Source organism: Pieris napi, chromosome 4, assembly GCF_905475465.1.
Source record: "Pieris napi chromosome 4, ilPieNapi1.2, whole genome shotgun sequence".
Lineage (NCBI taxonomy): Eukaryota > Metazoa > Arthropoda > Insecta > Lepidoptera > Pieridae > Pieris > Pieris napi.
In genome coordinates, this window is record NC_062237.1 from 8,051,968 (window position 1) to 8,077,963 (window position 25,996).

Below are 25,996 nucleotides of genomic sequence, written 5' to 3' on the forward strand. Positions count from 1 at the left end.
TTTTATCTTTTATTACCTATATCACTAAATTGTTCATTTAACTCCCTTAAATATCCTATACTTTAGGCTATGTTCAGATGGCAAAAACTTGACGCGCGTTTTCAAATCGCGCGACTAGACATTGTGGTATTTTCATACAACTGTTCACATGAGCGCGCGTTAACGCGCGTCAACGCGGCGCTCAGAGAAAAAGTCTAGACGGAGGTGATCGCGCGTTGACGCGCGCTTTGATATTAATGTAATGTCCGTAAGCTGTTCAGTTGAGCGCGCGCTTTCATCGCGATCGCATGTAATTTTGTTAATTTTCGTAATTATATTTATAACAAACTGGGTCTATTTTTCAAAATTGGATGAACCCAACTGTACGTTTTCTTTTTCTATATTTTTCTTTATAATATAACTACAAAATAATAGCCTCTTCCACGTCCATTTTCTAAGTTCTACCGAACTAGACTGACGAGTACTCTCGCAACGCGCATTAGCGCTCATCACCTGAACTCTCCTCAAAATTGAGAGCGCGCGAGTCAACGCGCTTCATAACGCGCGTTACATGTGAACATAGCCATACTTTTAAAGTTCGGCGTTACACGTTTCACTATCACCCTGACTTTTCCAGCGAAACAATAATTGTTTCAGATTGAAAGGCACGGAGAGCCTTGGCTATTATGACAAATAAACAGAATTTACAATGATATATGGTTATGCCTAGAGTAGGCTTATGATAATGTTTAAAACTAAGCCTGAGATTCAGAAACGAACTGACTTCCGTTTGCCAAAATTTATGTTCATATTTGTATTAATTGTCAAGTAATTGTAAGTTGATATATAAATATTGTCTATGACGAGTTTCCATAAATTATAATATTTTTTACAATAACAGCATTATCCGCCGCCATGTTCGGTCGGTTGAGCACGAGTGGGGAGAACCGTTTGGTGGGAGGCTGAATTTATAAAAACCGCTGAATAGGGCAGGAGGCTCACTTGATGTTAAGTGATAATAATAAGCCGAATATGGACACTCACATTGCCAGAAGGCTCGCAAGTGCGTTGCCGGCCTTTTAGAATTGGTACGCTCTTTTCTTGAAGGACCTTTATTCGAATTGGTTTGGAAATAGAAATGTGGGGCCTCTCTGCATGTTCAGACGAGTTGTTCTGAATAATAACTGCAGCTGAATTTCATCATCGGACGTCGAGGCAGAATACAAAATACCATCCGTGTCACCTCGACGTCCGTCTTTCCACAACAGAGCGTTTCTTAAGGCCGGTTTTTGCCGCGTACTACCAATGTGGAATCAGCTGCCCACTGAAGTATTTCCAATTCGACTTAGGGCTCTTCAGGAAAAGAGCGTACCAATTCTTAAAATGCATAACATCTGGTGAGCCTCCTACCAGTTTGCATCCTGTTCCATAAAAAAATAAATATAAGATCTTATAGAGTCGTGATTATAATTGATCAAACAATTTCTTGATTGTATTCAACGACCCTTTTAGGATTTATTATTTATAATATAACATGTTGACTCAAACTCTATATTAAAATAGTGGCTTTAGCGTATATCTTGGTCTATCCAACCCAAATTATTTTTCCCAAACCTGAATTACTTTAAGAACAAAGAAGATATCGTGTAAACGACAAGTGCCCTGAACTTGTGCAAGACAAAAACAGCCTTCACTCGCACCCTAAATAATTAATCTAGCGGTTGCTTTGACGTTAAGACCCATCTACATTAAACATTTATAGTATTCAAATCTTCGGAATTAATATTTGGATATACCCAGATGTAGTGAGTTTGAATATAATAGCAGGATTGGAACAAATATAACCCTATTCATAATAACTTGTCCAATTCATAATTTATTAGACACGATCTTAGCCACGTCTTAACTATATTATTTCGCACCATTTAATTACTAAAATTTAATATTTTTGACTAAAGTAAAAAAGTGAAACTAAAATAATTCAGCTAATTTATAACTAAGCAATTCAAAATAAGGTTGAGTTATTCAGAATATTTAAGTCATTAACTAAATTCGTAGCCTTCGTTGAGTTGGTTGGTGCTACGAAATAAAACTACAAAGCTTGTAAAATTAACATTTTAAGGAAATATTTTCTGTAAAATTTACGGCGCTTAGAAATATAATGTCTGAATTATATTATAAAAAATAAAATAAATCGGGATATTATTAGATAGATATCCTGGTGAAATCCCGGGGCTGGCTTCTATCCTAGAAACATTTGTTTCGACTTAACACCGCATAAAATTAATTGCATAATATAAACCAATACGGAGTCGGTTATTCGATAATTACAAGTACTTGATGACTTTCTATCTGTTAAATGATATACATAAAAATATTAAAAGTACATTGCAGAGTCTCCCTTAGATATCTTTCGTGTCCCTGAGCGGAAACTCTTGATTCTAGTTACTTTGTAAACACACATAAATTTACTCGACTATCTCTCAAATAATTAGTACGCATTCCCGAGCGGTTACGGGAAGTTAATTTTTAATTTAATTTCATCTTACAATGTTGAATAATATAATTCAAATACTCTTCTGAAAATATCAATCTCCAATTTAATGCTCCTTTCATTTATTACAAATAAAACATATTCCAGTATTCCTTATAGGTATAAAATATTTAAGAATAATAAGTCAAAGCTAGGTTAAACGCGAGGTCGTGCTAGAGAGTTTGTAAGAAAATATATTTTATTTAAAATTAATATTTTATTGGACCGTGGTTGTAACGACTTTATAGGTATGTTTATGTGACTTGAATCTAGACATCAGCAGTATTCGCGTGAATTCTTTCGTAAACTCAAAATCTATGACTTTTATTAAATTGAAATATGATCTAATGAAGGGAAGCTCCAGGTAACATACTGGGAAAAGGGACACAATATTTTGTTTAATACAGCGGAATACTGCAAATCAGCAGCGCTATAGATGTCGTCAATTTTGCCGTCAAGTTGGCAGTTTGGGAGTTTGACCACCACGACGACCAAGCATTATGATCGTCGAGTAAATAAATCATGTATGTCATTCGCGATTATATCTGTTAAAGAAGTTTAAATAAAAAAGCTAATCGCATAAACGAAATACATAAGGATGCTTTCAATCAAAAAGTTATTTAAACTAGGTCTAAATCGGTTCCTATTTCGAAGTTCAAAGACAGACGAGAAAACAGAATTAAAATGAACTGGTAGAGAAGTAATTTGAGCTCAGTTGTTTGTCTTCCAACATTCAAATTAGACACGATAAAGTTTATTCCAGATAGAATTTCAAGTAATTACCAAAATGTAATCATCTCTTTCATTTGAGATATTTTGACGTCTGAAACTAACGACAAATGACTGTTTACAATTATAGAGATAAATTGTTACTCCGAAGGATATAATTGCGTATAAAATAATAACTACAATCTGTCTGTACAATTTACATCTAAGACGTAAGTATGATATTTAAAGAATTTTTTTTAAAATCAGATTAAAGTTATGTTTCGCGTGCTTTACAGCGTGCGTGGTCACGGTGACTGAAGACAAAAGGTGTTGGATGTCAAAAAGTATCACAGCTGTAGAGAAAGTTGCATTATCTGTATTCATTTCCCCGGAGTTGGTATCGACTAAAAGATGGAGGGTTTTTGCAAAAATGGCTCACGGTGTCCTCTATTTTCGCGGATTGTTTTTCTTGATAACTTTAATCCGGTTAAAAAGATTTTTCTTTAAATGTGTAAAGGTTATATCAATAAAAGACAATACTAAGTATGATATTTATTAATCAGTATGACACCATCATTTTAAATGCGAGCAAATTATATTATGTATTTAATAACTGAAAAAGCAAAGGGTTTGAGAATGTCAGTGAGATAATGAAATGTCGGCATAAACAAAATCGACGATAATAAACTGAACAATTTAATATGTACGTTAATATTGAAAAATAATACAAATTTATTTTACAGCCAAAACACGGAATGAAAACATTAAGATTCAATGAAATGCTCAATTTACAAGAAAAGGCAATCGTTCAAAAAACTCCAATATTTTTGAAACCATTTTAATCCCAAGCTAATCCAATTTTTAATCTTATAAACTAATACTTCAGGCAGATTGAAACCGCAGGCTATTTCAATTTGGAGCAATGAGAAAAATTATATTTGGTGAGCGGCTTAGCCCAAAACAAACATAACTCCGCGAATTTCGTTCAATGTGGTTTTTGTGGATAAAATAAACTTGAAAAACGCGTTCTTTTTAGAAAAAATGTTGTTGGCGCGATTCTCTTTAAATATTTGGTTCTGTATATATAGAAAAAATGTAAACGGGGTAAACGAAAAGCTGGAAGACAATTTAATATGTCTAATTTAATGTAGTATTGATTTAAAAACCTGAACCCCAAAATTAAAAAGGAATTGTGTTTTATTGACGCTTTTCCTTTCATTTAACTTCGAATACCCAAATCAACATCCTTTTAAGCTTAACCCATAGACTTTATAAAAGGAGACGAATCAAACCAATAAAAAACCCTTAAGGGAAAACGGAAACATTTTATTTCAATTACTTTAGAATTGTATAATTTATTTGTGTTACCCTGAATACAAGTAAATGTTACCGCAATTTTTTAATTGGCCATTATAAGTCATCATCATCATCATCAATGGCAATACGGGCTGTATTTGGGCTTGTGGGCCTTAAACCCCTTAAATATATTTCGTTATCGCAATCTGTTTCGTGCTTCTTGCATCCAACTTCGAATCCCTATTGTTTCGAGGCCCTTGACAACTCCATCCCACCAACGTAGCCGCGGTCTTCAGAGAGTTCAGTAAGGACCTTAGGGTTCTATCGTTCGCCTTATATTGCACATGTCCCAACTACATGAGCCTGTTGGATTTTATTAATTGGACGATATTGGCGTCGTGAAGGTTTTTGAAGCGAACATGCCAACACCGTCATCGCAAACAGGGCCAAAAATTCGTTGAAGAAGCCATTATAAGAATCAACATTTAAATAAATAGCATAAATGTCAATTTAAGGTGTCAATTATAGAGAACATCGTAATATTATTCTAGATAACGACACTATTATTCTAATAGAGGAATAAGATATCGTGACCAGTTTTCAAAGTTTGTTTAGACGACGCCTAGAAACTTCAAACTTTGGAATAGAAATGTTGCTAATTTCTCAAGTTGTCGCTTCTTGTCTAATTTATCGGTGAAATTGCGTTTGTTTTAATAACTTCGTAAATGCTAGGGTTTGTTGAAATTTCGTATACATATTTATAAAGCGGCGCTTACCTGCGGCATTACACTCGTTGAATACGAAATGACTTGAATTTTTCTTTGACAAAATTCTTAATTGAAGATACTTTTATTTGGAATTGGGAATTCGATCTCTGTACTTCAGGTTCATGTAAGGATTCAAAGTTGTAGACGTTATAACATATATTTAATTTTTTTTGTAATGTCTTTCAACCAATTTTTTACTATGGAACTAATAGGCATAACAAAAAAATAAGTTTATATTTTTTGGAAATATTTTTGCGGTTAGCTTGTAGGAGAAGTTGAAAATACTCAAGCGTTATATATTTATAAAGCACGCAGAAACCTTTATAGAAATGCATGAGAACAGTTCAAAACGGTACATATAATTGGGTCAACTGGTATGTTAAGGTCAACACAAAAAAATTGAACGTCTAACACGACACTAGAATTGGTACAACAAACTTTCAGCGAGTGGAAATAAAATCGAATAGGCATAGGATATTGTACCTTATTCTGTGGTGATATATATCAAAATTGTGAAATATAAATTTACACGTGCACACGTCTGCCTGAAGTTCAGGATATTATTCGGTCTTTTAAAGTTATAAAGGTAGTCTTTGAGCCTCTTTCCTTCTCTTTCTATATTTTATACTTCGTTTTTTAAAGGAGTGCTTTGTCTTATAAGTCTACCAAACCTAAGTTGTAAAATAAGATAAGATAATTACACAAGTTATATTTAGTGAATACTAAATATAACTTGTGTAATCTATTTTACAAATTTTCCATTCTTTACATTGCCATTATCGGCATTAATCTTTAAAAGGTGTTTGTTGGTGAGAGAGAGATGAAAGAGAAGAAATTTAAAGAAGGAACCCTGAAAAAATGCAATCCAACATTTCATAATGTTGCAATCTCAAAAATAATAGGATCTGTTTTAATCTTGTGGTCCCAATGCATCGAGCTGAGTCGAGCCATCTTTGCTAGTGTTGGGAGCGGGCCAACAATTTATCGATACTATTATGTAATAGTAAAGGAGAAATCAATTAACGGCCATTTGACTACACGTAATGGCGGGAAATCAGATCTCACATTAATTCCTTGCCCTATTTGGCTATGTTTGAATATCTATGAGATATTTTTATTATACTGCATTTAAATTTTTCGTACAACAATTGAATATTTCTTTCGTTATTTTGTAGTAGTATGGTTTGTTTAGCAATAAAAAGGGCGTGGGTTTTCTTTAATATTTTATTAAATCTGATTAGATATGAAGTAAGCGTATCTTATCGTCTGTTATGTTTTCCTGAACACTGATATTTCAAAGTTGCATAGAAAAAGTTCCGTCGGATTATTTTATCAGATTAAAATGTTTATTTTTAGATTGGGTCAATACAAACATTATTAAATACAATCCTAATACATTCCAATTATAACATATATTTAAAGGCACTATTAAGTAGATACAAGTTATACACATAAGCCATGACTGAGTGGCAACGCTATGAAAAACCGACACACAACAATCTGAAAAACTGCATACCGATCTGATTAATAGTTTGGAATGAAGAGAACAAAATTACAACAATTTACAATAATTTCTAAAGACGTTTATTGCACTCCTCAGCCAATTTTAAGTGTTCAAGAACGGCGGTTTTAGCTAACTTAAAATACTATAGGCCATTTGGTCCATGTGAAGAATCCACTACTAACAACACGACAAACTAGTCCATAGAAAATAGTTAAGTTGCCACGCGAAAGTTGGGAAAGGAAATAATTTCGCATTTATAATCTGTATAGAGAAATACTTGGCTTAATACAAATATCGATAAATCATAAGAAATAATCCATCACTGCTTGCTTAATCGGCATCGATGATGGAACACCTGTTAAGAAATTCCCGATTTTCCATCACATTATTTGCACTCCTCCGTGTCTGCGCCAGATTTTGAACCCTTTTTACCTGTAAGATGTATTTGGGGTTACCTTAGATTATTTTACAGTATTAATTTTATATTTTATTTATATTTTTCTTTCATAAAAAATACTTGTAAAGGGTTTTCTCGAAGAAAAGCTAGTTTTTGTTGTTTCTTGAGTCTTTGACAAACTATTGAACAGGTTTTTTTTCTCATTCACACACTCCTAAATAATAACTTTAAAAAAATTGCGTGCGTACAAAGTATACATGTCAGAACTGAAATTAATGGTCATTAAAATATTAGAAGTGCCAAAAATAACAAAATTTCATTTTTTTAATTTTTTTCTTCGATATTAAAAACATGTGGTATTTTAATTTACAATTCGTCATTTGAGATTTCAATAAATTATTTTACATCTTATAGAATACTAATACATATTTCATAAATTCTCTTTACGAAATTTTAATTTAAAAAATAGAATTTCTATAAGGTAATTCGCCCTTCTTACTCTATCTAAATCGGTCTCATTCGATCTCTACCTTTTCTTCGACAAAAACGCTGCACATCTTCGTGATGCTAATATTATTATTCTTGCGTTTCAGCCGTAAAAAAAATTACCCTCATGCGCCTAAATAAGTTGCATTTCAAACATATACTTAACATTAAAGTATCGCTAGCGACAAAGTAGCTCTATTATTTGCGATTATTTGTTACCATATCTCATGTGAAATGCACAACTACTTGCATTTTTTTTTAAACTATAACTCTATTCTTATTCAACCTTCATCTTTGAAAGTAATATAAACTACTATTTATTCTTATAATTATCGATTTACGCTATTTCACTCCGGACCACCGCTCGTAACCTTATACAACGCAAGTTCCAGTTGTTACCGCGCACCACCACTACATGGAACCAGCTGCCCACTGAAGTATTTTCGAACCAATTCGAATTCCTAAAAGGCCGGTTACTCACTTGCGAGCCTTCTAGCAATCTGAGTGTCCATGGTTCGCGGTATCACTTAACATTAGATGAGCCTCTTGCTGTTTTTGTTATATAAAAAAAATAATTATAGTGTAGCTTCAAACTTTGATATGTATAAATTCTATCTATAAATAATCACCATTCCAATATATTAAAAAAAAAATGTCTGTGTGAGTGAGTTGTATTGACGAGCATTTGGTTTGACTTCGCAAAGGTTGTAGTGAAGTTCAAAAGATTATCATAGCGAATACTTTTCAGTATTCTTTATGTCCTGAAGTCGCCCGTACGAATTGCGGTTGTGCACCTATGGATTTTCGTCTATGTATATTTATTTACATCTTTACAGGTATCAAGCTGATCACCTACTTGTACCTATATATAAAAAGAAGATCAAACGGATGCAATCTGCCGCCAAGACTTATATAGGCTTGTAGCGATTATTATTATTAATTACTTGTGTAATAAGCTTATAAATGTTCTTTCATTATTTCTCCTTTCTTAAAGTCGATTAAAAATCATTGTTCAGCTTCTATTGTTACAGAAAATTATCCTAATTGCATCTATGTACACGTACGGTTCAGTTAGATTATTTAAACATATGTAAACGCGTAGATAAACTTGAAACAGAATATAAAATTAAATAAAAACAAAAGCCGGAAACGGAATCTAACTTCAGAGTGAAAACAAATTGGATAGAATTGGAATACAAAAATCAGAATCGTAGTGGCTTTTCGAATAAAAGTTTCCCGTCACAAACGGCGAGTTAGCAAACTTGCTGTTTTCCATTTCAATGGTTGTTATCACAATGTACTTAACGGTAAGTAATTTTATACTATAGATTTTAAAATCTCTAATAACAAAAAAAATGCTGTTACGTAATACCCCGAAAACAGTTGTATACAGAATATTTTAGTCTAATCATTCAAAAAAGCTGTACGATTTATGTACTAAATAAAATTACAAGTAATAAAGAATTTAATTTTTATAACTTCGTTTTGAATTGAATAATATACAAAAACTAGTTTACGTTTTTGAAATAAAAACTTCTAATATGCATCTTCGTACTTTTAGACAGTATTTATTTTAGTTTAATTAGGCCCATATGATAGATACGGAGATACAAATATGAGATTATGAAAAAGTAAACCAAGGTCGAGACAACATCTAACTGTTTCCTTTCGTATCTACATTGTTTAAATTTCCGTATCTTGTTAGACGTTCGGTAAGTTCTTTTAATTTGATATCCGGTTCTAAGCTCTATTGTCATCAAAACCTACTGTTTAAATTTTGGAGTTTTACCAAAACTACATAAGGTAAATCGTGTTTTTGGCTAGGTACTTCGCTTCTCGTTTTCTTCGCAAGGTCGCTTGCCGAGTTCGCATCCAAGTTTGCAAGTAATCCAAGCGTCAAATTAAGTATCTTGGCGACAGGATTGGCGATCCCGAGCCACAGGTGCGAAACAATATGTTTTACCAATTACAAGGAGGCGCCTCGCCGTCTACCTCCCGTTTGGGACAAAGGCTGTTTGTTTTTGAAGTCTCAAACCGGCCCACTGACCGAGTGTGGAATCGACCGGCGCATGCGTGAAAAAGGGACGGCTTTAGGGAGGTGCGAACTGATTCCATTCGACTGAAGTGATGGGCTCTATATTATATTCTAACACTAAACTTTACCTTATCATTCAATTTAAAATAAATGTAATTATTAATAAATGTATGGGCTTCTATTGTGTTCCTAAATTGTTTAAATTTTTAAGTCTCAACGTGCGCGGAAAATTGATCCCGCTAAGTTGGTTATAATAGTTTATTTATTTCAATGGGTGACAATAATTATACTACTTCTTATTATGCTATTTTCTATACCTATAACATGGGAATGAAATATATCCATTTCCATACACATTTTATTAATAACACATTTAGTTTATAAGTCTACATCAAACAAAAACAACGAATAAATTCTGTTCTTACATCCAATTAGTTGGACCCCAACATCCAACTTAGTACAAAGGAGTCTTAACTTATTAATAACACGATATAATCTCGATTAAATTCGCTTCCTGAAATTCGGAACTGTAAGTAAATAATCGATAAAAACTTGTTCAGTTATGAGCGGCACTAGAAGCCAGTCGTGTTTCGCACCGCGCTCCGAACGCGCGTCTGTCCCTGCCCGGACCTCCCAAAACCGATAATAACTAATGCGATTTGTTTACTATTTATCATCACGTGCTCACAAATATAATGACGGACAGTGGCTAAACAGAAATCGAACAGCGACTCAACTAATCTCACAACAGGTACGTCAATTTCACGGCATATGAAAATCGTTTTGCATTTTCCACGTGTCTTATAAGTTTTGATGCGATTATGAATCGATTTTATTAGTAAGTCTATTATCGTTGATTCTATATTGATGACTACCATTCGATTTGCAAAAGTAACGTATGTCTTTTCAGTCATTCATGCTTTCACAGCTGGTTGAGCGGACATAAAAAATACTAAAATGTTATGTTGTTTAAAAACCGTAATAATAATTTTATTTATTTTTATCCACACCATTTTTATACCCTTGAGAGAATTTTATTAAGACTTAACCTTATTTAACGTCGAGCTGACATGCGTGTGACAGTACGCTTAGGTTATATTTTTTTATTTAATACTTCTGAAGGCAAAAACTCTTGGGTATTATTTTACGCTAAAAAATCTTTCTATAACAACTTCTTAATACTGATCTAGTTAGTGTTGAATCACCAAAGAATATTGCCAAGATTATTCACGTTTTCTTTATCTCTGTTAGTGGTTAATTGCTCGAGGATTGTATGTTTAATGTAATGTTAAGATGTCTGATAAAATGCTGTAGATTACATTATGAATTTTAAAAAATGATTACATTACGCCAAGAGTTATGAAGAAATCAATTGTTATGTACTTCAGACAAATATTTGTCCTAATTTTACACAGCCGTAGTCCGTGCTCTACAGTTATGTATAGATTTTTGCTGAATAAGTAATAGGATAACTCGACGAGTGTGTAAAATTTCGTTGAACGTTTATTACTTATTAAACTTTTTTTAAAATACCGACGGCGCTTAGTTTTATTATAATTCGTATAATACTGACAGTTGAAATGTCTCTTAAAAAGTGTTTAATTAATCGCGGTCAAACGCTTCTATTTCCCACAATTATTTATACATAATTCTATAAAATATATTTTGTTGAAAAATGTAGTCACTGTCCTGACTTTTTGCGTACAACTAGCATACACACGTTGACTGCGATTGAAATAATTTATTCTAAAGAAGATATTTAATTTAATAAATATAGTTTAAATTAAATTCTTACATATAATACATAAATTGAAATGCCAATACTTATTGTCATTGATTAGATAATAAGCAATAATACTAATGTTTATAGATAAATAAAAAGTATACCGTACCTAACGTATACCTCACTAAAACTTCTTATAAAATATGTTTAAACAGTAAAGAAATCTCTCATACCAATCTCAAAATTATTGTGTGAAGATATTGATTATATTTATTATATTGTACTATGTTATTTAAAACTCTATAATATACCGGTCTCATATGAAACCTGTTTGAAAAGAAAACGATGATTAAAAAGAATTCACACAATTATTTTCATGCATTGTTATCTCAAATGTATTATTTACCTAAGATTATCTGGTATATGTTTAAAAATACTAAGTTTAGTATGGGTAGTTTCCCATTACATAATTTGAACACAAAATAATATGCTATAAGTGTTTATATTTGTCCATATAATGTACATATTATTATGGAACGTAAACTAAAATATATAGCAAAACAATGTTGTCTTACTATCAATTTAATAAATTCAAGTTATATTTTATATTCGTCGTAGTATGTGTTATAAGAAACAATACCAGTTATACTGAAAAACCGTTTCACGTCTGGGGTCTTTTGGGCAATGTACATCAACAATACAATGTACGGTCAAATATAGATAATAAATTTATTCCATTTTTAATTCCTGTAATGATAATGGCCCGTCATATTTTTGCTGTAGGTAAATGCCGAGTGTAAATATATGTCGACCAAGTCTCATGTGCAAACATCGAATTGGTGAGTTGATGATAAACTGATAATATTATTTTGATATCACTGTTATTTACGTCAATTATTTTATCTCATTTCCTACTGGTACCGGCGCTACTTTTTTTTATCAAAGTCCTATTTTTATAGAGTATAAAGGAAAATAAATCATAAATTAATAAAATGTTTATTCTGAAACACATTCTGCAGTGGTTCTTATCAATTCATGTACAAATCTGAAATAATTCATATGTAAATAAGATCATTCATATAAATAGTGTTTAAACTAAAGAACTCATACTTCTCTTAGTGTCAAATTATGTGTATGCTATAATAAACCATATCAATGCCTTAGCTATATATTCAATATGTTATTCGTATTATATAATACGAATTACATATTGTTTTAACTTTCTTCCATATTTCATCATTTACAATAGATTTTTGTACAGTTAGGTCTCTGTGATGCAAGGATTCAATATTATTAATTAAATGCATTTAATGCTATAAAAATAACTTAAATATTGTAATGCCTTTGGGGGATCACGGGTACCTTCACATAAATATATTAATTATAATATTAACAAAAATTGTGATATAAAGAAAAAAGAGGGTTTGAAAATTTACATCATAAGATTTATCTAAAATATTCTCCATTCTCCATTACGTTGAAATTTTTAGTACATATTTGAATATTGATAAGCCTTGCTAAGACAAAAAGCTAATCAAGGTTTCTGCATATTATCGCTAAGCTAGAAAAATCTTACAATCGTAATATAGAAGCTTTTAAACAGTCGTTCCGCTATTTCTTTTCTATGAAGATCACAGGTACATAAAGTACTTTCTATTTTAAAATTCACTTTTGCCTAAAATGTAAACTCTTATCGTGTGGCCATCTAAGATATTACGGTGAAACTAAACTGCTTTAAACTTCTTGAAAGTTTTGAAACGCAACTTCAGGAGAAAGATTGGGTCGTGAAAAGTTACTTAAATTCTCGTAGCAAAGAGAGCTTTTCCTCATCTTCTGGTTAACACAGGATTATTGTTTTTATTAAAGCTACATAATTTTTAAATTCCTCCTAAACTTTCCATTTTCATGTTATAAGGAATTATATACTAGATTGTTGATGGTGAGCAATGATTTCCAAGTAAATTGACACTCATTAATTGACGATTGAGCGTAAAAGTTAAAACATATACAGTATATATTTTTTAAGTGAAGTGTAACGAAATATTTTAATCTACATAAATATACGTCATCTTAATCTATGACAGGTAACAGAAGGTTAGGAGGAAAAACCAGACTTTGTCGAAAGAAAAACTGCATAATTCAGATTATTTCACTAACTAGGAATTGAAGCGAAAAAATATTAATCTAGTCATAGTATGGAACAAATACTTGATACTAAATTTATTTTAGAATGTTCAAATAAATAATTTATAGAACTACAAATTAAAAAGAGTTGCACTTCCAGCTTTCTCCGTTAACTCCGGGTTAAAAAAACATAATCATGGAAAGGTCTAGTTTTTTGTGCGATAGAAGGCTCAGGTAACCACTGTTAATAGTGATAAGAACAGAACTTGAACATGAAAGATTATGTAATACTAAAAAAAACGTAAGATGGTCACGTGTCAATAATGTCGGTTGTCGAAATGAGATTTTTAAATTAAGTAATAGATTATTTAACTAAAACCATCAAAAGTAAGATCACAGAATATTTATTTTTTATTTTTTCGGAATGGTAAAAACATTCTTCTCAGTGCCATTGTATTTATGCGGTATAAATCTCATTCCATTTGACAATCAAATTGTCTTTTTTAAATTACAATATTATTATCAAATTAATAGAATATTACAAATTCGGTAGCGAAAATATTATCAGAAAGGACTCGTTACAGGAAAATTTAATTCTTCCTGTATCTGTCAACATTATGAGCTTCAAAAGGTTTTGTAACATCAGAAGTTAAATAATTAACATTTGGAAAGTGAAATTGTTTTTATATATTTGAATGTAGCATAAGTTTAAACGTATTATTTTGTACAGGTTTACTGAATATTTTTACAATGCTACATTTAAAACATTAATGAACATTTTCAACATGATTGACTTAAAAGAATATTATATATATGTTATATTTTCACATAAGGTTTATATTAAAAAACAAAGCCTGATTCAATTCATAATTGTACCTGATTAATTATGTTTCATAGATTGTAATCAGCGTAGTAATATTTTGCGCTTCTCGCTCGTACCGCTACGCCGTAGATCATATTCGTGCGTAGCTTGATATAATGTTGAGACCACTTTGTTTATTGAAAAACAGAGCTGGTTTACACTATAAATTTATCCATTTGACCAAATTGTTAAATATTACGATTTGATTGTACAATCTGTACTTTCAAATATTCAATTATATCAATACAAAAGTTGGCTTCATATTATATACATAATCCATATTCATATATATTTAAAACAAAAGTTTTCTTATGTAATAGGAGGCAAACGGGCAGGAGGCTCACCTGATGTTAAGTGATACCCATGGACACTCACATTGCCAGAAGGCTCGCAATTGCTTTGAAGAAAATATTTATTAGAACTAATAGTTTAAACCAAGTTAACGTAAATGAAGATTCGTTAATAATTTTCAATAATTTGACAATACAAATAACTTTTCCATCAAACTGTACACAATAAACAGACCATCACAAACACTATTGACCACAATGTCATTGATTGTACGTAATCATTACATCGAAAACATCAACATACAAATAACATACCAATGAATTTCATAAGTGTAACCTCAATTGTTGCTGTCTACCGGTGTAACCGCTATTCCGATTTATTTTAATATTAATTTCGAACAGTTTACCCCAAATAAACTTATTGGTCCATTCTACCATTTTTATAAAACTATTAATTATTCGTTCATATCAGAACGAATAGTATCATAGTAGTATTTGCAGTCTAAAATAAAACAACCAACTTGTTTTCGACGACTCGAAACAAGTAAGTATATATAAAGTAAATATTTTAAGCCCAAAACTCAAATTGTACGATTCATAACTCTGATAAACTACTTGTTGGAAATGTGTAAAAATTGCGTAAAAATTACTTTTTGAAGTGAAACTTCTTTATCGGGGTTGGAAAAAAATGTAGTGTAACATTTTTGCGTTACGCGTCACATTTTTCCGTTACGCGCCATGTTGCTTTTTGAAGTCAAACTTCTTAATCGGCGTTAAAATATGTCATATAGTATGTTTTTGACTTTGAAGTTTGACAACGGATTACATTTTCGACTTGCAGCTATTAATTTGTAAATTGTATGCTAGGCAGTGTATCAAAATTTACTGTGTTTAAAGAAATAGTTTCGGACCTCTAAACTTAAAACAAACCAATTATGGCTCTGCGTACAATAAAGGTTTTATATAAGTTTCACTTCTTACGTGTGTACACCTAGTACACGCACACATTTTTTATCCTAAAGCTACGAGTCTGTATATAAGAGTAATAGCTCGTTATAAACGAGGCCTATAAATAAGCTTTACATGGTAGATTTAAAGCACACATAACATTTAACTAAACGTTTCGATCCAACCTTGACCTCTGAAACGAGTGATTAACGTTTATTCCTCTCATCATTTGCATAATTATATGTATCATTTATATGTCTTTTGGCTTTAGTAGAGCCTAACCAAATATCAACTTTGCATAGAAGAAACTTTATTGCAAAATTATTATTATTGTATATAAAACTTACTTAATATAATTAAGCTTAACATAAGTAAATTTTTTTCGTAATTATATAATTGAGTTAATAATTTTTGTAATAAGGGAATATTAATTTTTATTTTAATAATTTATAGCAGAAAACGCGTAAAAAAACTTCAAACCAGACACGAATTTCGACGTCTTTTTTAGGAAAACGCATTCAAATATTACAAAAGTTAAATTTTCCATAAAGTGTTTTTCATATCCAGTAATTTTTGTTGTTGCTCCGAAAAATTCACAAATTCAAATTCACCAAGAAGATATAAGGAAAAAATATTATAACAATATCTGGATTTTTGAGTTCATTCACATAACTCAAGTGTAATGCCACATTTGTTGGCGAATGCAACGACATGGGCAATTTAATTTCACATAGCATTTACTATGAGTACGTTATGATTTTGGGCCTTGCGTGTTCATGAAAATTACTAAATTAAAAACGCGATGTGCAAGGGTTAATAATAAATTTTGTTTATTCGCGTTAACCGGGCTTTCATTCTGATGATGGACTTCAAGATATTCGCATTCATAGTTTATGTGTATGGAAAATTTTAATTAAGTAATGCTTTTATTATTTATGAAAATCTTAAAAAATAACACTTATACCCGGCCGTCGCGTCGTTGCTTGCTACAGCGCAAATTGAACCTCTTCCGCTCAGAGGTAAAAGAGTTTCTTAGTATATTTCTATTTTTTAAAATATACTCATCCCCTCAGTAAGGTAAGGTCCATTTGGTTTTCTTATAATAAAGCTGGTTTTCTACTTTTTTATTAATATTTTACTATATTGTAAAGTATAAGGATGGTAATTTATTTAAATCTACTTTTTACATTAATGCAAGACAGCTCCTGAAAGAAATCTAGTTCCCTGAAAAGCGTTGCGTTATCTAGGCTAACTAATTCAATAATTAGCAACACAGAAAAATTAATAGTATGCTATGTGATTTTAGTTTGAATTAAAATGAGAATACTTTTCCTATACAAACAAAAATACAAGAACATAAAACCTGTCACCTGTCAACATTGAACTTTGAAAAAAAAACTAATGCTCTTGTAATAAATAATTGGATAGAAAATTTAACCTAAAAGTCTATTGTGAGGCGACCTTATTTAGTATAACCTGAATTAGGCACATAACGATCGGTTCAGCCTTTTAGACCCGTAATATCCGGCTTCGAGGAAATTGCTTTGATTTATATATCATGATAGTATATGTACTTTGCATATATTGGAATGACATCGCTAATATACAAATAAATGTTTGAATAAATAAATAAGTACTCATGCGTTAAGTCCCAACATGCTTTAGTACAAAAAAGTTAAGGCTAACCTAACCTTTACCTATCTAAATAAAAATATCACACATCTGCAGAATTCCAAGTAAAAATTTCATAATAAATCAACAGTAGCACATATAAAATAATTCTTCGTTTAAAAATATAAGATTTAAGGTGTACAAAAGTTCACTCGTGGAAAACGTCGCATGAGAGACAAGTGTATTATTTTTATCGGAAAACGTGATCAAAATAAGTAAAACCAGTTCCCGTGCGCCGACTAACTAGCTTCTTATTTTACGCTGACCTTTCTGTTTATACGCTGGCACTTTTAAAAAAGTGTCTCTCTCACTATGTCTTACTATGCCTTGCCTAGGGTTTCTTGAAATTCATAGGAGGCCATTTTATAGTATGCAAACGTGTAGAACAAAAACGTACTTTTGGTTTGAATACAAATTTATTCTATTTATTTCATTAAAATGTAATCATGTACATAGACGAATTTTAATATCGTAGGGTATTAGTTGTAACGTAGCATCGTAGCGCTACGGCGTTGCTTTGCTACAAAAGTTCCCTACTTTATAGCCATTGTAACAAAGAGTTGAACTGAAAACGAGCGCACTAATCAAACGCGAACTTTTTGCATCGATATCTGACATAATATGCTGAGAAATTCGAAAAGTTGTGCTCATTCGTTGCGGGCGAAGTTTGGAAAATAATTTATATTGTTTTATACTTCCTATATTTGGCCGGTTCGTATGATGTATAGCTGGATTCCTTGGCCTTATTCCCAGCGCGTGTCAAGCGAGCGCTGATAGTGTCATACAGTGGAACAGAGTCGATATGAATTCATTTTGTTAGCCGCCCAGCGATAACACGTTCCTACTTTTTATTTATATCGTTTGTATGACGTAAGACGTATTTAATTCTTTACAAGTCATTTATTATAAATAGGGTATTTTAAATAAATTGTTTAAGTTCTATCAAACAGTGATAAATCACAATAAGAGTAAACGTTTATGATCATTTGATCTTACGGTGATTAGTTTGATAGGGTTCATGCCAAGGTACAAGTTTTGGTACAGATAGACGGAAGTTGGTATATAATCATGAGGGACACAGAACTTTATGAAATCTCTTGTAAAACTCCTTACAGAGTTAGGCATCTAATCTAGACACTACTTTATCACAGAATATATATTATTATTATTTTAAAAACGAACAATTACTATATTATAGCACCACAAAACATACGTAATCACTCACGTTTGAATTCGACATTCATTTAAACATATCAAAAGAACAGAAAACATAGCAGAAAGATTCTTTACACTCAGCCTATTCACCATTAAGCGTATTCAATGCTACACATTTGGGCCTTTCAGCATTTCGCATTTGCAATAGAACCGTAAGCTAATGTAATTGACTGTTTTTTTAGTTCTTTTTAAACTGGATGTTATTAAGGTTTCGCTTGTGAGATCAATACTTCATAAACCTGATTATTTTATATAAAACAGATGTTATGCTTGGATATTGATTTTATGATTGTGGTATGTTTTAGTCACTTTGTTAGACCCGTGCAGTGTTATAGCGGTAATTGTACACTAAATGCATACGTATAACTTTTTGATTATAGAAACTTTTACTTTCGTACGTACGGTACGAACCAAAAGCATAGACTAAGTAGTTTTAGTGCTACAATAGCAGTGCATACCTACTAATCACAAGGATATCTTATTATATATTATTTTTTACTGGTGTAAAAATACAGATTGTAAAGCTCGCAAAAATTTTGGATAATCTCATAAGTTAAGTCTAGCCTTATATTCTTAATTAAGCTTTATACTGCACGAAAATTTTATTAAGAAAAACGATGTTTACTTTTCCATTACAATTATATAACAGTTCGCGACTAAGGAGGTGATCATGCTTCTCGAACACACATCGTTAATGTTTTATGTTGGTTTCCCGAAGACTGTTCATCGTACAAGTTTTAAATAGATTCAGATTCGCAGAAAAAAAAAGCATTGGTGTCGGCGACTTGATTCTCAGAGTTGAGTATCGAATACTTTACCACTAACACGACTCATACAAGTACAAGTAAATTTATTGTATTTTATTGTGGAATGTAACAAACCATACATTGGTGGTTGCAATTAATATTCCTATCATCAATATGGTATTAGATTAATGTGGCTATTGCACATAATGGCGTCATTAACTGGCTGTTACATTTTGATTGGGGTTTAAACTGGGGTAAAGACGAGATTAACTTGTGCTAGATTACATTCATACGACGAATTAATTCTGAAATTTTAATGAAAACTTAAAACATTTTTGGTAACAAGTAACATATAAACGGTGTTTTATTTACTCAAACACCACAAGATCACAGCAAAGGTCATAATGTTTGAATCTAATAAAAAAAAGGGTGCGTGTACTTATGTACGCGCGTAAGAAGTTATACTTCTTTGGCATTATTAAAAATAGTTTTTGTTTGCTTGCAAATAATTAATTACAATTAAATAATCAAAGACTGGAAAGGAGTAAAGAAAGTTCAGTTTGCATTTGAAAAATTAAATATTTATTATTATTCTCTCTATTACATTAAGTGTAACATAAATTCTATTATTATTATTCGAATGTTGTTTTTAAATTATGTCCAATGCCGTAGCATCTTCCGTGGGCAACTTATTTCTGTTAATTTTGTGTCACGGTGCGCGCGCATCGTAAAATTTCACTCTCATCAATTTTTCATAACGCGCCTAAGGAAGTATAACTTCAATAATTCTCTTATAGACCAGTGCAGATAGCCTTCAAAATAAATAAAAAGTGAAAAAAATTACAGTAGGATGAAACCCATTAGAAAAGCAGGGGAATATGATCAAAATGAAAGGAAAAATAAATTACGGTCGATCTGAGGTCGGGAAGGGGAAGGGGGGGAGGTTTAAGGTTAAAAAACGGTTTATCTCGATTTCCGGCAAAACTAAAAGTCCTATCGAGGAAAGTTAAATGGCAAAGTTGTAGGTAATAAAAAGATCTAAAACTTTTGTATTCACACATTTTTCACATAACCTCAAAATTTATGTGAAAAATTCAAAAAACCAACTTTTTGGTTTTTAATTTTTATCTTTTACAAATTTCTTTTTTTTTTAACGAAATTTGGTGAAAACTTACCTTATTATGTCCCAAATATACTGTTATTTATTTGATTAAAAATATTTATTTTTTCACCTTATTTTGAATTAATATCGAAAAAACACCCTAATTTTCAATCGAAAATTCTGACGTCAAAATTTCAGCTTTTTTCAAAAAGTTGGTGTGATTTCAGTTCGTTGAAATCTCTACTTTCCTATGGTAAAAAAAATATATATATTACCATAGTAAATCTTCTCAGAAAATGCAAAAAATCGTACGCAGTAACGCCCAGACCCGTCATCCCCTTCCCTACTTCTCTCAGACCCTCAGATCGACCGTAATTTATTTTTCCTTTCATTTTGATCATATTCCCCTGCTTTTCTAATGGGTTTCATCCTACTGTAATTTTTTTTGGTTTCAAAAATTATCGGCACTGGTCTATTAGACGAGAAGACGTATAGAAACAAATATGGTTCAAACAAATTTTAATCAATTTCCTTTATTAAAACCAAACTGATATTTGACTAGCAAAATACATATTAAATTATAATGAAATAATTGGAAAACAGTTATCGTGATTATTAATTAAATAGTTTAATTATCAGCCGACAAACAAAATAAATTAATAAAACATATCACACGAAGCGCGAATAATTCAAATTGCGGTCACAACACATTGTAGGCTTAAACGTCACTATATAAAAATTTAACTACTTTGTCTGTATAAAATGAGCACATATGAATATATTTTTGCAAATTGCATTTTTGTCACCTACGTGATTTTTTTAATTTTATAAAGCTGAAGAGTTATACTGAAGTTTTTTTGCTTATTATATCAATTGCACTATGAAAACCGACCAATAAAGAAAATTGTAATGGACTATCAATAATCGCATAGTATAAAGAAAATGAAACTCAAAATATAAAATTACTTCGATGTCAGAGCGAATTCGTCAAAAAGATAGATTCAATCGATTGCCCGGATAACGGATAGCCGCTAAAAATATCAGAACATTAGCCCGAGTGATAAACGATCTGTCTACTTGCTCTGGTTACGAAAAAGATCGGGAACCGCCTGTGGAAAAGTTATATTCTTTGTTTCATTTTTTGAGAGTGAAAAACATTTATCATAAACTAAATAACATTTCATCTTCGATTAATAATTGTCTCGTGTCACGCTGTTGGTCAATCGAAATGTATCTATCGATGGATATGGTGGGTATGAAAAGTATTATTCTTTGATACCCCGATAAGAAATAGGGATATATTAAGATATAACATAGTTTAACGCTACGAAACGAGGGTTAAATCGTTGGGCATAGTATCTTAATAAATTACAATCAGAAACAAATTTTAAAATCAATAACTATTATATGCAATGCAAAGATATAGCTAGTCGAAAATTTAATTATAGAATTTGTTTCCGCTTTGTTAAAACTTAAATATTAATTTAAATCGAACATCACACCGACTTCTCGCAAAATTTAGAAAAGTGAATTTTCATACATTTTGATGATACTAACTCTTTTATATTCCATTAAAAAGTGATAAACACTGTAAATGATAAAATTATCATTGTTTATTCAACAAGATAAAATTTCATACGAAGCTTCGGAGATACAAAGAATAAATTACAGTTAGTTAGCCATTTAGTGGTCGCCGTAACGGACCTACGGCCATTCTGTGCCATAACTCACTCGGCTTAATTACTCGAAACTTAATTTACTAATTTATTGCCTGCTTGTCACAAAAATTAAATATTTATTCATTTATACCTAAATACCTAATTACATTTAACATATTAATTTAGAGAAACTCATGAAAGTAAGTTCTTTGTGTATGGTTAGAGATAATTATACTAATAATTTATTTTAGAATGTGTCATTTTTATAGGTATATGGATGTGTGGAAAAAATACAGATCTGCCCTGCGATTCTGTAACTCACTTTTCGAACTCACACAGCGGTTTTCGCATCGGCGGTCGCTCTCAAATCAGTCGTGAAGCAGTCATTTTATTTGGCTTTCTGAAAAGGTGGGAGCTTGTAGTTTATTGTTTATTAGAATGCCAAATCATAAAATGCTTCACGACTGATTTGAGAGCGACCGCCGATGCGAAAACCGCTGTGTGAGTTCGAAAAGTGAGTTACAGAATCGCAGGGCTGCTACAGCTAGACGCATAAGATTCCAGAACTTGAACATTATCGTAAACTTACCTACTCATGTTTAGTATTTGTATATAAATTTTTAAAAGCTAGGTCCTATATAGCATGGTCAAGTTACAAAAGCATAAAAATTTTGAAATTGGTTGAATTTGCGAATTTTCTTCGAAGTGAAAATGTGGTTCACCCCGCGTCGCCGCCCGATACACCCCGTTTTATGAGGCCGCTCGTAAAACCGCTCGCGACGTCGAATTTCTATTTTTGAACTTTATATAACCCCTGACGGGGCACAGTTGCCACGCGCATCCCCATCCTTTTGTTTAGACGAATTGTGTACCGTTTCTTTTAAGTTCCGAGTTTGATAATGGCGTGGCAAAGCGGTAAATGGAATAAACCAGTTTCCTTTTGAGAAATGCTTGTGTTTTCTTAATAAATTATGTGTATTTTTTGGAACGCGTTCGTGTTTTGCGTTATAATGTCTTGAGTGCTTTAGGGCATTTCGTTTTCGAAGTCGGTCTTTGCAGGTACTTTAGCTTTAAATAATAAACTTTATACAAACCTTAAGTTTGTAATTTTTATTCTAATTAAGAAATCCGCCAATTTGCATGCTTCTTTAATTACTAAATTATTTGTATTGTGTATTTCACGAGTCATGTCGTGAACAATTTATAATTTATACTTTTATAGTTTCACACTTGTTGACAGTAAGATTATCTTTAATCGGCAGAAACTTAGTAACAAGATTATTACGTAACCAAGCAAGTGTCAAACAAATGAAAGAATTCTTTTACTTACAGAGGTTTTATTGCGGTCTTGAACTAATATGTAGTTTCTTGTAGATTGTCATGTGTCCAATACAGACTCAATCGGCCTGAAGTAGGCAAGGAATTGTAGCGTTTCTTGAGCGATACCATCTGTCATGTTGTTTCGAAAAAATTGAATTCGAGGCCCTTTTTATGTCATCAAATTAAAAGCAATTGTAAAACTTTTATGGCTATATTTTACTTGTCATACTAGCCTTCTACTGCGGTTCGGGTGTAGTTTCCAGTAAAGCCAACTGGAGAGCAATTTGCTCTTGTTGACACTGACAATACCACAACAACGTCAAATTGAGTAATGCCAAGAAATACACGGAAATTAACGCAAGACTACTGCCAACAGTTTGGCTGGAGTAGAATATAAATTATATTGTTTGAATGTTAATGACGAAAAATTAAAGTCATGCCTTCTAATAAGTTCTTTGGTAACAAAAACGACTTAACATAGTGCACAGTAGTCTTGTTGATGTTGAAAATTCGAACACTTTAAATAGCTTGCCACCATTTGCTTCTATTACTAACCTATTAACATCAATGTATATATTACGATAGTAAAATCTTATTTCAGAATTTATTCATTTATCCATTAGATCTTTATCTTTAGATATAAAAGTACATTTCATTGTCCTTAAATTTTATATAGATTCGATCACCTCCGTTATACCCCATATTTCAGGAGCCGTAAACCCCTATTTTCAGACGATAAAAAATTACGCTCGCTTTATTATGTTCCGACCTGCGTGTGTGCTTGTTGTGTGTGTGAGTGATATGTTATCATAGACAAGGTCGCGTCGATCCAATAATTTGCACTTACTTAGTATGGCTTCATATCGTCCGTAAGACGAGACTGCAATCATTTTTTGTAGCTCTTAGGTCTTTGTGAAACGAGTTATGTATAATCGTTGCTCTTTTAAATAGGACATGTTAACATTTCTTGTAACAGTTATGTTTTTGTAAACTATAATTTGAAATTAAAAAACAGGTTTTAGCTTTCTTTTGCTTTTCATAAATCTATGAATATATCTATATACATAATACTTTAAAAATTCTACCATAAATAATTAAAAATAAAAAAGTGTTTATTCATTATATTTAGTATGCATATTAAGTAAAAAATCCTGTATCAAAGTTTCCAGCTTTTCCATAACAGAAATAATATTAATTATACGTTTTAATTCTATAAATAGTCAAATGGAATTTTTGTGTGTGTTGTTTTGAGGTTGTCTTTGCTCTTTTTACATTCAATTTTAAACAATGGCTTATAGTAATAGAACCAACATATATTTAATTACTCCACCTAAAAATCTATTTTACGGGTGATATATATATACCAATTTATGTATAAAAAGTAAAAACCTGCTTTTCCAGAAATTAAACCCTTCCAATTTCCACTAAAAACTTTGTCAACTATCATCATGTCAAAAAGCCCTCGAAAATAACATCAAAGTGAGTATTTTGCTAAAGTTTTCATAAACGTTTATGTCGGGCACGTTCAATTATTATATATTGAATGGAACACGACCTCGGTATTATAAAATAAATGAAACACCAGTAATTATTAATTTAAAACTCAAATAGATACCGGTATCAAATGATTGCTTTATCGCATTTCTATTAATTTTGTTTAAATAATGAATAATGTGATTTACGATTTGTTTTTATTAAAATCAATTTGGGAGTGTTAATTTAATTATGAACCTTGTTTTATTGCGTATTTTATTTACCTATATAGGATTTCAAATATTGTTATTCCTATATAGTCTAAGTACGAACTTTCTACAAACTATGAGACTTAAATCTATTTATCTATGAGACTAATTTTTCAATTGAAGCCTGCTATAATGAGCTGATAAACTATTTGTCTTTATGACATTTGACAACTTGACAAGTCATATGTTTTTTATAAAGATTGTGTGAAATGTGTAACCTTTTTATCGAACTTAAATTTCACAAAGCTCTCGTGTGTGTCTTATTAAACGTGTAACAGAAGAAGTGTCGAAAGGTGAAATCTCGTATTGTCGAATTTGTGTTCCCAAACCCACACTTGCTTATCACTTAGATACCCTTTTAGCTTAGATTACAATTTGCAAGCATTACTTGCATTTTCACTTTAATATTGAGACATTTCTAAGAAAATAAACTTAATATAGTGTTAAATTGTTCCACAAAAATCTGTCTAAAAATACTAAAGCAAGATATTTGAGACCCTAATAACGCTTATAAGAATTTCAACCCAATCTTTTGTATATTCCTAAAACGATGCAGATCGTAGACACGAATAACGAAACCCAAAAGAAACTGTTTGTATGTAAATGAGATCCAAGCGTAGGGTTGCCAACTTATTTTAAACAAATTTTAAATGCTCAATATAAAACTCTTTATTTAACCCGTTGTTCTCCCTTAGCTTATTAGGAAGGTTCGTGCGTAACCCTTAGGGTGCATGAGTTCAAACCCCTGCTACTTGGCCAATGAAGTCTTGTTCATACACTAAAGAGAAAATATGGCATGTCTTAGAAACTCGATGGTATATGTCCACCACCAATCTTTTCTTGGCGAGCATGGTACATTATGCCGTCTATTTTTCGGCAAGTATGATCAA

At 31.5% G+C, this 25,996-nt stretch overlaps 1 long non-coding RNA gene across 1 annotated transcript in view; it reads left to right on the forward strand.

Moving 5' to 3' along the window:
- The first annotated feature begins 10,288 nt into the window (after positions 1-10,288).
- The window catches only part of LOC125048713, a 101,085-nt gene continuing 85,377 nt past the window's right edge, over positions 10,289-25,996 (forward strand). Inside the window, exon 1 of the long non-coding RNA XR_007116864.1 lies at positions 10,289-10,456. This is a non-coding gene — a long non-coding RNA (uncharacterized LOC125048713). The remainder of the gene's footprint in view (positions 10,457-25,996) is intronic.